This window comes from Molothrus ater, chromosome 1 (genome assembly GCF_012460135.2).
Source record: "Molothrus ater isolate BHLD 08-10-18 breed brown headed cowbird chromosome 1, BPBGC_Mater_1.1, whole genome shotgun sequence".
In the NCBI taxonomy this organism is placed as follows: domain Eukaryota; kingdom Metazoa; phylum Chordata; class Aves; order Passeriformes; family Icteridae; genus Molothrus; species Molothrus ater.
Window position 1 is genome coordinate 117,698,331 of NC_050478.2, and position 14,878 is coordinate 117,713,208.

At 41.2% G+C, this 14,878-nt stretch overlaps 1 long non-coding RNA gene across 1 annotated transcript; it reads left to right on the top strand.

Moving 5' to 3' along the window:
• LOC118699757 (uncharacterized) lies at positions 1-10,833 on the top strand. The gene is made up of 2 exons (XR_004982119.2): positions 1-2,855; positions 6,900-10,833. It is a non-coding gene; the product is annotated as an uncharacterized LOC118699757 (long non-coding RNA).
• Positions 10,834-14,878: the final 4,045 nt, after the last annotated feature.

Here is a 14,878-nt window from a genome sequence, read left to right on the forward strand (position 1 = left end):
CGGTGGAACAAAGGAGCGGCAGCGCTGCTGCCGGCGCTGTCCCTGGTGCTGGCGGAGGCACCGCGCTCCCGCCGCGGGCCGCCGGACCGCTCGTCCCCGGTCGGGCAGACGCGCCCCGGTGGCAGCGCGGTGGGATCGTCCCCGGCTGAAGAAAACCCGGCATCCCGACGGGAGTGAGCGGCGGGCAGGGCAGAGGTGCGGGAACGGCCGGAGAGCGGCTCGGCCCGAGCCTCCGCCGGGGCGCAGTGCACAGCCGCTGCCCCGGCGCCGTCCCCGAGCGGGTTTCCCCCGCACATCCTTCCCGCCGAGTCCCTCCCACCCCCCCTCTGAATCAGCCGGGTTAGAAGCAAGTCCTATGGGGGCTCTGTCCCGCTCCTATCCCAACTCCGTCCACAGCCATCTGCCGCGGCCTAATTCTGCTCTTCATCCATCAAAGAGCGGCCACAGCCAGTCAGGGCAGGGGATGCTCTCAAAGGCTAAATGAGGCAAAACAACTAAGTAACAGCAGTAACCACAAGAACTGTAATGATAACAACACTCTCTGCCTGAAGGTCATAGAGCTTTGTCCTCTTTCTGATTGGTCTCAGCAGACAGCCTGACAGCAGTGGTTATTTTTTTTACCAAAAACCGGATTGCAGATTGGACTGATCACCCTTCTCTGCAAAGGGATAAAAGGGGAGAATTCCTGTCCTTTCAGCAGCCTGTCACCTCTTCATCCCTGTGTAGTCACCCTTGCGCTGTCCAGCGGACAGATGAAGCACATGGGCTACTCTATTCTTTCCATTCAGATCACTGAGTTGGGGTTGAGTCTTTTGCCTGCTCCTGCCATGCCACACAACTGCTCTCATTTCTTCTGTTGAGATACCTGTTCACATATACACATCTACCTACACACGTATAAGCACATTTCATGATTTTTATGTAGCATCAGTTTGCCACAATTTCTGTTCATCACTGCTTCATGCTTATATGTCCTTTGTAAGACCCAGCACTTCACAGGATCTCAGGGGAGCCAAGCAGAGAACAGAGGAAAATTCATCTTTTTCTGACCGCATGTGACCCAGGACGATGCACAGCAGAGATTGACCCTCACACAGGTAGAGAGAAGGGAAATATTTTAAATGCCTTGTGTCCTGAGTGACCTGAACCACTCAGTTAAACTGTTTGCAGGATTACAAACATGAGCTGACCACCCCTGCACTGAGGCATTATTTGCCCACATTTTACTTTTTTTTTTTTTCTTGGGTATCGGTGCTAAAGATTTGTTATAAACATTCTATAGTTCTGTAGCCAAAGAAACATAAATATGTAAGTGAACTTTCCACCACCAATCCCTCAATGTGGCTTTTAAGATACTTCTTAATGCCTGAAAAGAAATGGAACTTTCTTTGTAATGGGTGGAGCTTTCTTTTAGAAAGCTTCCAGAGACAGGGAACCTTTCTTGCCTTCTCAACTACAATAGCTGTGATAGCAGTGGTGATGAAGATGATGGAGCATGTAAAAAAGGGATGCAATGGAAGTCTGAAGACTGAGGTGATGAACTGTGCCATCTAGAGACGTGTCTTCCTGTTCCAATGTCATATTGCTGTTGTAGGCACATTGAGGTTCTGGTGGTTGCATCTGAAAGTAACCAACATTTAATATTCACCACTTTCCTTCCTGCTCTGAAAAAGGAATGAAAACCCTGCTCTCAGCAATTTTTCTTGGGGGTAGCCTCATTTCCGAGACTACCTCAGTCACAGCTCTCCACAGAGAGGAGTGGTGAACGCCGCCTGCCAGCCTCCCCTTGAGATAGAAGACAGCTATATCCCCCCTCCTCCACGCCTTTTTTTTAAAAAAAGAACCCAGCTATTTTTCCTTTTTCCCTCCTCAAGCAACTCCCAGCCAGAATCCCAGGGGGAAAGCCTGTCCCCGGGGCTGCCGGGGCTGCGCCAGGCGGGGCCGGGCGGGCAGGGGGACGATCCGCCACCTTCTTCTCCTCCTCCTCATCTTCCTCCTCCTCATCTTCCTCCTCTTCCTCTTCCTCCTCCACCCCTGCCCGGCCCCCGGCACTTCCGCGCCCCCTGGCGGCCGCGCATGGCGCCGCGTCCAGCGCAGCGCAAATCCCGCTCAATCCCAGCGCAGCGCAAATCCCGCTCAATCCCAGTGCAGCACAAATCCCACGCAATCTCTGCGCGGCGCAGCGCTGCCTCCGAGGCGGAACCCAGGAAACCATGAGTATCCACCATCTCGAAGCAACATCCCGAATAAAAAATAACTTCAAAACATCAAGCGCACGTCGTCCTAAGTGTTCTGCGATGTAGATCGTGAGAAGCGATGCTTTCATAGCTTCCCGGTGGGAATCGAGGCTATCTGTCTCATTTAAATTCAGAGCTATAGAGTATCATCTGTGGCGTGAAAATATAAAGGGAAATGAGCTACTACCTGCTTACTGCAGCTGTTGAGGCAGTCTGGGACATCGGTTTTACTCAGGGACAAATTAGAGCAAGAGGCACAGTCAAGGTATTGTCCAGTTTAAGACACAGTGTTTCTCAAAAAGTTAAAAGCCTTTAATTTAGCTTTTGAATTAGGAAGATTAAATACCAACATTTCATTTTGTTTCACTTGTCCTTCTGTACTCAAGGTGGTGGCTAAGAAAGGAGTAGAGTGCAGGTAAGTCAGGCAATAAGCAAAGCAAGCCCTCCAGCAGAATAAGCATTGTCCTACTGCCTCCATCCTGCAGAGCTGTGCCAGCAACAGGACCTTCCCCAGTCCCAGAGAGATGCAGAGGACAAGTAACCCATCTGGTGCTTCAAGGCCTGGTGCACGGTGGTGACTGCCATGGGGTGAGAGAGTCAATGAGCCAGCCAGCAAAGGTATGACATAAGACTCGTTTTCACACTCTGCACAAAATTCCTGGCATTTCTTTTTGTATTACTTAGCTCCTCTGATACTGATCAATTACCACAATAACTCAGGAGTGAGATAATAGAGACAGCAATTTGCAGTCTAACATGAATTAATTTTCACTTAATCTGGAAGTGCTTTAATAGCACGGTGGGCATTAATAGCGCCATGCTACTCAATACTAAATATTTGTCTGCATCTGAAGTAGTCTTAAGAAAATCTTACGAGAAAAATCCAACAATCAGAAAACAGGGATGAAATACCAAATCTTAAATACACTGCTAGTATAAAATATTTGAAATTGTAAATTAAGGACAATTTAATTAGCACCAGGGAACTATTAAATTAACAGATGTGCTGTTCATGCTAAGGTTGGTTTATCATTTGCCGTATTGGAGTAATTCTGTTCATTAAGCGATTAAGTACAGGTTGCATGTTAAATAATATTAACTAAAATACACACTTAATATTTGTACAAAAGTACTTCAAATGCAATCTAAGCTCTTTAACTCCATCACTAACAGGTTTTGCCTAAGTTTTTTGTACAAGGAGGTGAAAAATAAAATACTCTGTACAGAGGAATTTACTAGTATGTATTTGAACTGATCTTAATTAATGCGGCTGATAAAGAAGTTAGTAAGCAAGGCAATACCATTCTTTGCTTAACAATTTTAACAAAGAATTACAGAATTATCTGAAGTATCTTACTTGGAACAAGGAAATAACTAACACATGTAGGTCTTCCTGACTTCAGAGGGTTACAGCTTAACACTATATCATTTTGCACAATCTGTATAAAATAACTCTGCAGTATTTTTGAAACTAAAACTTATGCCGTACATCATTCTTGTCTCACAAACTACACCTATTAGAGTTATTGATAGTATTTTTGGACCATTTAGAGATTTATGATTTTATTTACTGTTCTACATCCTGGGTGTGAGACATTCAACAGAGAAAACATTTTTTAATGAATGTGCAGGTCCCTGTAAAAGCTCTTACCTTCACACTGTTGTTTTTCAAACCTAATTAAGAACTTTTTGCTATTTGTTCTTCTTTAGAAAATTTACATGCAGCCTACTAATATTTGTGGATAAAATGAAAAGAGCAGCTTTTCATTATATGCACAAATCTAGACAGCAAATCTAAAGGCACAACCTTTACATTTTTTACTATGGACATTTCCAGGTAATCTACAGACTGAGTAAAGTCCATTAAAAATCAAGGACACTACTTCTTTCAAGCTAGAATAATTGGGATATATCTGACTTCTATTAAATTGAACAAAAGTATAAAAAATATGTAGCTGTCACTAATTAAAGCAATAATTAGTGACATGTTGACCCATTTTAAACTTTTATAGTTCCTCATGTCTCCTCTGTAGAGGGTTCTAAAAGCCCATCAGAAGAAATAATTTCCTCTAAAAGAATGCCAAAACCCCAAAAGAAAACAGAAAATTCAGTGGGTTTTTCTTCTTGCAATTCTTTTGCTCAAATTCAAACAATTAAAATGTCAGATTCCTCAGCTTAGTCAAACTGGTGACACCAGCTATCAGCCACAAGCATTTAAGAAATACACAGAAATCTGTCAGGCAAGATGAAAGAAATGTTAATTTTATCATGGTCAATATAAAATCAAGCCAACATATGTGCCCATTCAGATAGATCTGCTGCACTTATAAGTTTGCAAGCTTAGTTTTAGTAAGGTTAAGTTTTAGTAAGATGCAATACTAGACCGGGAGACAGGTTTAAACACATGCAGTGAAGCATTGAAGAATGCAGGATGCAATACACCTTTGGAAAGCAATCCCATCCTTCCCTGCATGAGATCTGGGTTTAAGATGTGCTGCAGCACACACTGCACTCCCAGCCGTGCTTCAGCCCCACAGCTCCATACTGGGATAAGAGAAGAGCTCCCACGTGCTCAGCACCCCACCAGGACAGGACAGACACTCCAGGACTGCTGAGAGCCCTTGAACTGAAGGTTCAAACTACTCACACATGACCAAGGTCAGTGCTCACACCATACACTTAAGGCAGTCAATTAAATGCATCCTGGGCCTTCCTAAAATCATATACACACAAAATAGAGCATTAATCCTGGTTTTAAAGAAGAAACACATTATAATTGAAGAGATGTCCCAGAAACACTTTTTCTTGACTTCAAAAATGCAGGACTTCTAGAACATGATGTGAGAAAAAAATATAATGGCTTTAAAGACTGGGAATAATAGAGGAAGGATTTAATGTTGCTTGAGAATGTGGGAGATCACACTCTGGAATTAATGAAACTGTTCCGTGTTGTAATAAATTAGGACAACCAGTGGCTGGTGGCAGTAGGAGGAGTAGGACTTCGAATATTGTTTTGTTACATAGTATTTGTATGCCAGATGTGCGGTATTCCCCTGGAGGGGAAAAAAAAGTCATTGGGATGCTATTAGAGCAAATTACTTTCTGTTATAACCCTAGGTGTAGGCAAGCCTACACTGGGATTATGTACAGTGTGATCAGTTATGGTCAGGCAAAGGGCTGCCAAGACAGCAAGGAGGGTGAGTAATCTCCAGTCATGAGCTGATCACAAGAACTTGATTTGTCAGCTCAGCAAAATGTAGTCAGAGGGGTGGTATGACAACAGTGGCAAACACCAGAGGAGAAACAACATTAGGATAGGCAGAGAAGTAATGTATTACAAGGATGTTAGCATTAACGTTATCTTTAAAAGGACCCCAACCCTAACATAGGCATAAAAGAATGTAAATTAATAAATAGCCTTCTCATCAGCTGGTGAAGGACAGGAAAAAATATTTTAAGACTGAGTAACTGAATTAAATTACTAGGAAGAGCATCTTCATTGTTTTCTCTAATATGTCAAAATCTCAAAAAAAAAAAGAAAAAGACAAATATAAAAAAAAAGAAAAAAGAAAAATATCAGCGATCTTATCCTGGATCAAGAAAAATTGATTAATGTATATTTCAGAGCCCAAAATCTAGTACAGTTGAAAAAAAAATGTTTTGAAAGAGAATGAAAAAAGAGAGAAAGAATGACAGCAATAGAAAAAGACAAAGAGACCAAGGAAAAAAAAGGGAAATCAAAGAGAAATGGGAAGAAAGTGAGAAAGGGAAAGAAAGAGAAGAATTTTCAAATAAAAGAAAATGTTCACAACAAGGTTTTTAAATTAATTTTTTCACGGGTTTTTTTTATTTGGGTAATTTAACAAAACATACAATTTCACTGCTGGTTTCAATGAATCAGCTTTTCTTTCTTATAAACAGTGTTTAAAAATCCTAAATGCAGTGCTATACAAATAACTGTTTTTCCTTAAAGCATTCCTTCTGTTATTATGTGAAATTTTCATAATAAGATAGGCTTCAATAAATCAATAATATCATAAGCTTACAGGAACAGAAAATCCAGGTATGTTATGGCGTTGTTAACATTGCTGGAACTAAATTCTCTAAATCAAGGGATTCAAAACCTTTTTATTAATTTTTTTCTGATTAGAGATAAGCAAAGAGATAAGGAAAATGCAAAGATAACTTGTTTATAGATTTTGTGGTTTGACAGAAGAACATTTAATGAGGTTTATGCTATACTAACTGCAAGCAATCAAAGAAGGGCAGATCCTGGATATTTATGATTAAAGAGGCATCGGAGCTCAGATACAGTGTTTTTGTCAGTGTGGTGGTTTATATAGATTACACACAGGTATATATAGATTAAAAAATATGGATCAATAAATTCACCCCAGATATCAACGACATTAACATTAATGCATTTTCAAACCATTAGCAGTCCATAAAGTCACGTTACACCATGGTATATATTTCTGCAATCCATACATTTCATACAATTTTTTTATTATAATTTTCTCTCACTTTTGGAGACAAAGCACACATGAGAGAAAAGCCACGTAAATATGTAAAAGTTTGAGGAAATCCTAAATACAGAGGTTAGAACTGAAAATGTGTGACTGTTTTTACCGTCTCAAACTACAAACACTGCTGCCGTTTCAGATACAACACAGGAGCCTGCAAGATGAAGGCTGTTCTGTGGCTCACATGGACGTGGAAGAGTGAAGATGAAAGACTACCCAAGCTCATCTGTATGAAAACTGTGAAACTGCTTGGAAAATGTGGGGAATATAGAAGCTGAGCATTTATTAGGAAGCTTGCAGCTGATGCTAAGTAGGAACAAAGACTGAGATTCCCTACAAAGTTAAGTGAAGAGTAATAATTCTGCAATTTCAGAAGCTTATATGGCAACATGGAGAAGAACAGAAAGCAGACAATAATTCAAAGAGCAATAGAACTGTGAAAATTACTCTTTTTTTACCTTTAAATGCATTTTCTTCAGTCATGTATGCTCATTGTTTTGTGTTCCACTTAGGACATTTGTGCAAGCAAGCTTCTTTCCAGCAGCCATTAGTATTTTGTGGGCAAACACAAAAATCACTAGATTTTCACGTCTCCAGGCACACATTGTTTTGTTCAGTTTTTTCAAGCACTCACCCTCTCAGAAGGGTGTAAGTAAGAGCAATCCTGCCCAGCAAGCAAGAACCACCGACAGGTCCCAAATGACTACGGGATGTCTTCGGAGAGTCTTTTTCTGATAAAAACTTGTCAGCAGAATCTGTGTTGGATTTCTGACTGCAGCATATTTCTTCCTTGTGCCACATGTACTAGGATGAAGGGCAGAGAAGACAGTGATTTGGGATAAACCTTGAGCCCTGGGACTGAAACTCCAGCCCAAAGCCTGCCTTGAAGGAGGGGATATGGAAGTCTGCTAAGGAACAAGAGGGCAAATCCTTCATTCTGCTTATGTATGTCCAGACCTGGAATTTAGAAACACCATCAAAGGGAAGCAGTAGCTAAGTCCAGGCAGGAAAAGGCAGTGACAACACCTGTGAAGCAATTTCAAATATCAGAGCTAAATCAGAGCAGCCTTATCAGTGAAAGATAAAGATGGCTGATCTTTTTAAAATGCCCTTGAAAAATACCTACCAAATGTCTACCAAAGCAGAAAGCTGGTTTTGAATCTGCTAGAGTTTCAAGGCAACACTAAATTATTGTGTTACACATCGACTCCTTAACTAATACAACACAAATCAATATAATGCACACTAGTATATCATATATTCCTCATCCAAAACTCTACATTTCCCTGTCACATTTCAGCCTTTACATCCTATAGCAAGTGATTCCTATGTTTTCCTTAATTTTAAAAACGTAGCAACCTGGTCATACTAGCAACCACTGCTCTTGTGGCTGGGAAGGACAAGGTGGGGTTTTTACCATCAACAATGTTCAGTGTTAGGACCAAAGCTGGGAGGGACAAACCCCACCCCTAGGTGAGATGGATTGGAGCTAGAATGCCCAAGCTGCACACAGATTTGCCATGCCCTCCTGTCCCTGCTGAGAGCTGACATGATTAGAAAGTGATTATATTGGGAGAGAAGGATTAGCTGACATCACACTAACAGATCACATTTTCTGACGGTTCTGTAGGAAAAAGCTAAGGAGAGATGGAGAGGTTCTGGGGATCCAATTTAGCAGAACTGAATTTCCTACTTTTTCAGTTTGCCTAACAGTGAGAGAATACACAGTGATATATGGAGGAATGTTAACGGGGTCAAAAATAGTCTGAACTCCCCCAAAGAAGCAGCTTCAGAAAAACAAAACCCTGGAAAATTCCCAGAAAGAACTTAAGAATATGATCAAGATGAATAAAAAAAGTGACTCGACACTCTTTAGTTAAAAGTCTTCCTCATTCTGGCTCCTGGTTATGAATTATTTAGAAGGTGTTTGGAAAACATCATCGCTTATGGAAAAAAATCTGCATCTCTAAAGGGATCACAGATTTGTGAACAGGATCCTAATTTATTATTTCAATATACCATCTCAAGGGTGCCCAGCTACTGAAACAAGAAAAAGTAATTATAAGATGTTTATTTATCCAGTTTTCTTCTATTTTTTTTTTTTCATCCAAATACAGTGCAATAGACTTGACTACCCCTCCTCCAGACAGCTCCCAGAAGGGCTTGTGAAGACAATATGGCACAGCAGGGTCTGCAGAACCACCAGCCAGCCTCAGACACAGCAATTCCCAGACAACTGGCATTGAAATTCAACAATATTTACAGTCTTCCATCTAATGGCTGGTTCTCACCATGCAGAACTCCAAAGATAGTCACTTAGCTGGTAAGCCCACACTTCAGCACTGGTACTCAGTCTGGGCTTCAGTGACTCCCTATCTAAAGACCTTGAGGTCTGCCTACCCTGGCAGGAGCTGAAAAGCACATGTCTATACATCCATCACACAGCCCTTGGGCAGGTTGTGTCCCCAGTGTCAGGGTTTAGAAAGCCCCAGCACTGCTTCTCAGCTCCCAGTGTAGAAAAGCTGTGACCACCACAGAATTGGTCATTAGGGAAGCTCTCTTATTTGAAGTGAAAAAAGTATTTTTGCAGGTCAAGCCCTGGCAGGACAGGGGAGAAATGTTACAAACATTACATTTTCAGGAATAATTCATGTGATTGTCTCTGCTGCACTCTATTACTTATGTGATACAATTGTGTTTTTAGCAAAGTAGAAGCAGTAGGGACTACTTTATTGGCACAGTTAATATATGGGCAATAGTCCAAAGTGACACATTTTCTAAATTTTATATGGGCAGATATCTTAGGAGCTCCATAAGAATCAGAGCTGCTAATAAACTTCTAAGAACAGCCTTGGGTATTAAATAGGCATTATGAGAAAATCTGGAAATTCATGTGAAGAACTCTGCCAGTTCACTTTAGCATTGTCATAAACTTCTTAGTCTATGACTTTTTCCCTTTTTTCATTATTAGTCTGTCTGAAAGTGGTTCAGAAAGGGGAAACTAAAAACCTGGTCAAGCATGCTATTGGGAAGTACTATTATATACCAAATTTTCCTATCAGGGCTCAATTCTTCAAACTATAGCAGCACATTGGCAGGATATATGCTTATTTGTTCCCAGGTGTTACATTTGGACATCATGTGCATGTAGTATACATAGGAGGATGGATGGATGGATGGATAGATAGATAGATGTGTTTGTGCATATATATTTATATACACACATACCTTTATAACACATCTACTAAAACAAAGGGACCTAGAGAAGTGTGAAGCTTTAAAATATAGAATTTGCAGAAGAAAAGAAAAAATCTTTCAAAACACTTAATTCTAAGTTTTCTTCTATTGCTCCTTTCACCAAAGTAAATGTGCTTCCACTATATTTAACTTACTAAAGCCTGAAGACATCTATGGTGTTTAAGTTCTAATCAATTTCCTTTCTTACTGAATCAGTTCACAAAAGCATTTGAAAAAACACTCATGGATATTCTTAGTGGTAAGTGACTTCTTGAATCAGTTTAATAATTTAAAGTAATATTAATAAACATTATTTAATAAACAATTACATTTAGTATCCACTCATAATGCAGTACTGCTCTTATATTGTTTCACGTTTCTCTGTTTTTACTGCTAATAGTAGTAGTAATAATAGAATGCAAAAGTTGACTTCATGTTTTTGATAGTCAAGGCTTAATATGGCTTTGAAGACCCTCATTTTCTGAAGCACTCAACTTCAGAAAATCAAATTTGAGGCCCTACATCAATGATTTTTTTTGTAAAACTTGACTTGATCTTCTAGGCAAGCCATTATACTCATAGCAACACACAATACCTTCCAGTTTGACTCTGTGGTCTCCTAACCATGGATTGTGTTGTGAGTAGTTATTGGAACTGGTAACAAGTTGTTACCAGTTCCAATAACTACGAGCACGCATATGGTTTTTGTTGGGTTTTGTGTGTGTGTCTGTGTGTGTACAAGGTGGAAAATGGTGCTTGCTGATGTGAGGTGTCCTCCTTTTTCCCCAAGGCTCAGTCAGACAAGTTTCCATAAGTAAACAGATTTTCCCAAAACACTCTCCATCACTTTGCTTTCTTTTCTGCAAAAACCATGTGTCTTAAATTCAAGAATGGGGTAAATTCTGTGTCCAAGTCCTTCTGCAGAAGAACTGTGGGGACAGTACAGTCCAAGAACAGTGCAGAAAGGAGGAGGACCATCCACCAAGCCTCACAGTCTGATGCCCAGCCCAGTGGTCCCTGGTGTGCTCCAGCACAGGGCTCAGGATTGTCCTCTTCCTAACAGAGGATGAGGGCATTTCCACTTTCTCCATCAACTCCCCTAGCCATGCACACCCTCTCTTCCACTGCTCTGTCAGTGCTGGAGCTGCAATGGGAATCTCCCTTCTTGAGGGCCAATTCATAATGTGCAGGGCTTGAGCGAAACCCAGAGATTTTCTTCCTACATTTCATGGTAGTAAACACTACCACAACAAGCTGAACTCACACAAGGACAAAAACACAGGGAAGGAATAAGCAACAGGACACTGCCTACAAGGATGGGGAAAAGAAACACCATTACACCGAAAACACACATAGGACTTTAGTACAAAGCTTGATAACTGGTCACACTTCAAAATGGCCCAGAAAATGTCTGCAAGCTCCTAAGTGCTTGTGGTTTAACAAATGCCCTTAAGAACAGGCTTAATTCAGAAGCGCTCAGAAGGAAAAAAGATCGAAATGCATTGATATGTAAATCTAACCAGCAAGCAGAGCTGCTTACAGAGGTATACAAAAGGGATTTATCCTCTTTTTTCAAGATTTTTTAGCTTTATAATGGCAGTGGTGATCTTAAGGACATCCCTAGCCAACTTCAGGGCTCCCCATTTGGTATACATTTGTTAATTTAATAAAGGAGGGCTGGCCAGAAGGAAAGTTTAAAAAAAATAAAGTGCTAAGATTTCCAAATTCATCCTTGTTTCAGATCAGAGGAGAAAAAAATTGACTTCTCATACATTACTGGAGAGGGTGTAGCAGGGGGAGTGAGCCACCATACAGACATACACACACCCAAGAGAGCATCTTACTCCTGCAGACTTGCTGCTAAAGTCTTCTCCAACCCAACAGAGCCTTCCTCCTCTCAGAAGGGAAAAAATCCCCCAAGCCATTGCAGCTATGTTAGTCTGATGTTGTAGCTCCTTGTGTAGACTCTTGTGAAGAGGACAACATTTGGCAAGCCCTTGTATCTTGAGAAACTGCATTTAGTTTGTGGCAGTGCCACAAAAGTAGATGGCAAACACAGACATTCTACTAACACACCAATAAAAATCCCAAGCTAAAAATGTTACAGATGACGTTGATCCAATATTCCTCCCACACACACGAAGCCCAAGATTGCCATAAGGACTGCTCTTCATTAAAGTTTCATTAAATGGGCTGTTAAAATAAATAAGCAAATTACTTCTTAGAACCACAGCACACGGTTCCAGTCAGAATAATGTAGAAGGCATGACTTATATTGAGCAGATTTTTGAGCCTGTTATCAAAACTATTAATCATGTCTTGTCTAACAAGAATTCTGCAACATTATAATTTAAGTGAACATAGTTACTGCTACAAGGAATGCAGCTTGCTTTGAAATTGTTGTTGTTTTGCAGAAGAATGTTTGCATTGGTGTATTGTATGCATCTCTCCTGACTTCAATCAAATCTACAGGAAGATGTAAACAGGGTAATGGTTGTTTGGAGCAAAGTGAGCTAAACAAAGCTTAGCCTGTAGAACACGAGTCTACTCCATGCTTCATTTTGGTTTCAAAAAGACAGAAAAGCAATATTCCTCTTTTATTTTCATGAGAGAAGCCTGGATGAAATCCTGTGAACTGGATTTAGAACTTTCAATCAAAATCAGAGAAAATATTTTTCTCAGAGATTTTCTTCAGATTTACTGGCAAACTCAAATGGGAAACCTCAGATGAAGGTAACAGAGGCAGAGCATTAGCTAGTCCTGTAGCCTAAACTATATAGCTACAGGGACCCTGGGAGGCCTTCCCTGGGTTGGAGAGGCACAAGAGGCTTCCCTCTGGGGCAGTTGGGACCCCATTGGCTCCTTCCCTGGTTGTTACATCCCTCAGCCACTCCCCTCCTGTTACCCATTGGCCATCACCTTTGTGCTGCCCAGGGACCTTGGTTTAGCCCAGACCTCTGGGGACACAGAGAAACCTGGAGGCTCCCCATGAGTGTGCCTTGGACCCTGAGCATCTTACTGGGCAGATGAATTAAGCATCTGTGGATATTATGCAGAGGCCCTTTTTGCTTCCTTACCCTGGACTTTACTAGCAACAATTACAGCTGCAACATCTAGCTAATCTCAAACAAAACCACACAAATCTGCCTATGGGACATGGTGAAAACAAATAGGTGTATAGGCACTTCAGAGCTACAGTGCTTATGCACAGGGCTTACTTGGCTTCTCTGGAGCACAGTTATATGAGGAGGAAAAGCAAGGCAGGCTGTGTGCTGCCAAGGTGCTGAGATCAGCTGGTGCACAAGCCAATAAAGTCTGAGCAGCATTTACAACGTTACCCCCACTCTCCCAGTATCGACCCTGTGCTTTTGAGCATGGGAAAATGAGTCCAGGTTTTGTTTGTGATCAGCTTATGGAGCATGTATGGACTGGGATTCCCTAAAGAGCATCAGCTCCTAGCTGGTTACTGGTGACAAAAACTGCTTCCTAACTCACTCCCTGAGAGTCCTGCAGTTTCCTATGTGTCAATAGGATAACCCTGTCAAACACTCCCAATGAAAAAGTGGAAAATTACTCATAAAACAACTTCAGCATGTGCTGTAACTCTCTTTTTTTATCTTAGCTATGGAAGGTCCTTCAAAGCCAAGGTCCCTCCCTGCTAGGCACTGCATATGTGGGTTACTCTCAACAGCTTCTTGACTGCTATCTTTAGATGAAAAAACTGATAGTTATCGAAGTTGTGAGGAGCTGAAAAAATTATGGTGTGTAGCAATCACAACCCAGCTCATTCAGTATCCTTGTACCTTTTTTTGGAGATGCCATTGATGGTATGCACCCTCTTTCTTCTGCATATGAGTAGCAGATCTTCTAGATCAGTGGGATTACAGTGCAGGAGGCCAAATGAAGCAGATGATGTGGTCTTGTACTGTTCACCAACTGCCCATCCCTTTTTGATTAAACCAATCCTTTTCCAATCCTCCTCCTCTCACCTCACCTGGCTTATGCCTGTTGACCTCTGATTCAAAGATGTATTTGGGCATCTAAATGCATGCATGGGAAATTCCTGGTTATAATATTATCGGGGTAAGATAGTTGCTACTTTTTAAGACAACAGGAGAAGCATAAAGACCCTTAAAACAAACAAGCCAACAAACAAAAACAAAAAAAGAAAACAAACCCCAATATTTAACCCAGCACACTCAGTTTCTATTGGAGCTGAGATCACAGAGTCTCAGCTGTAGGAAACTGATGGCAGGCAGGCAGGAACCAGGCTTGCAGCTCCTTTCCTTACACTCCAAAGTGGTTATCCCATTTGATTTAACTTAATAAGCCCCACAATTGTTAACCTGAATGGGTCCTTGCATGGCTTATCCTTTCTCAGAGACAAAAATAGGGGTAATGGAGATGGAGTTGGCAGCAGAATGAAGAGCCAGGAATGTTTTGACACTCCAATATCCTAGGAAGAACATCAAAATGCAGCACTGTGGACATGAGTTTCTAAAACATTTTATGAAGACCCCAGATCTGAGGGAGGTGTTTTGCTCTAAATGGTGAAACTGTTGCCTAGAATTGAAAGAAAGACTTTCCAAAAATATTAAAAGTAGTGATATGAAGAGCAGTTATTTAATGAAAGCTTGCAGGTGCACAAATATAACTATGTTCACACATGGCATGAGATCTTCACAATTTTTATAAGTCTAATTAATTAGTATATCTAGCAGGTACATCCAATAGGAGAACAGTTGCCCTGGTAACCCACCCTTGGGTCCACCCCTGGGAGACTCTCCAGGGGCTTCTTTGTCCTATTTCTTGCTGTGTCTCTCAAGTCCTGGAGCAAAACAGGGAGTTCTTGCAAGAAATTCTTTTCTTGAAATTAAGACT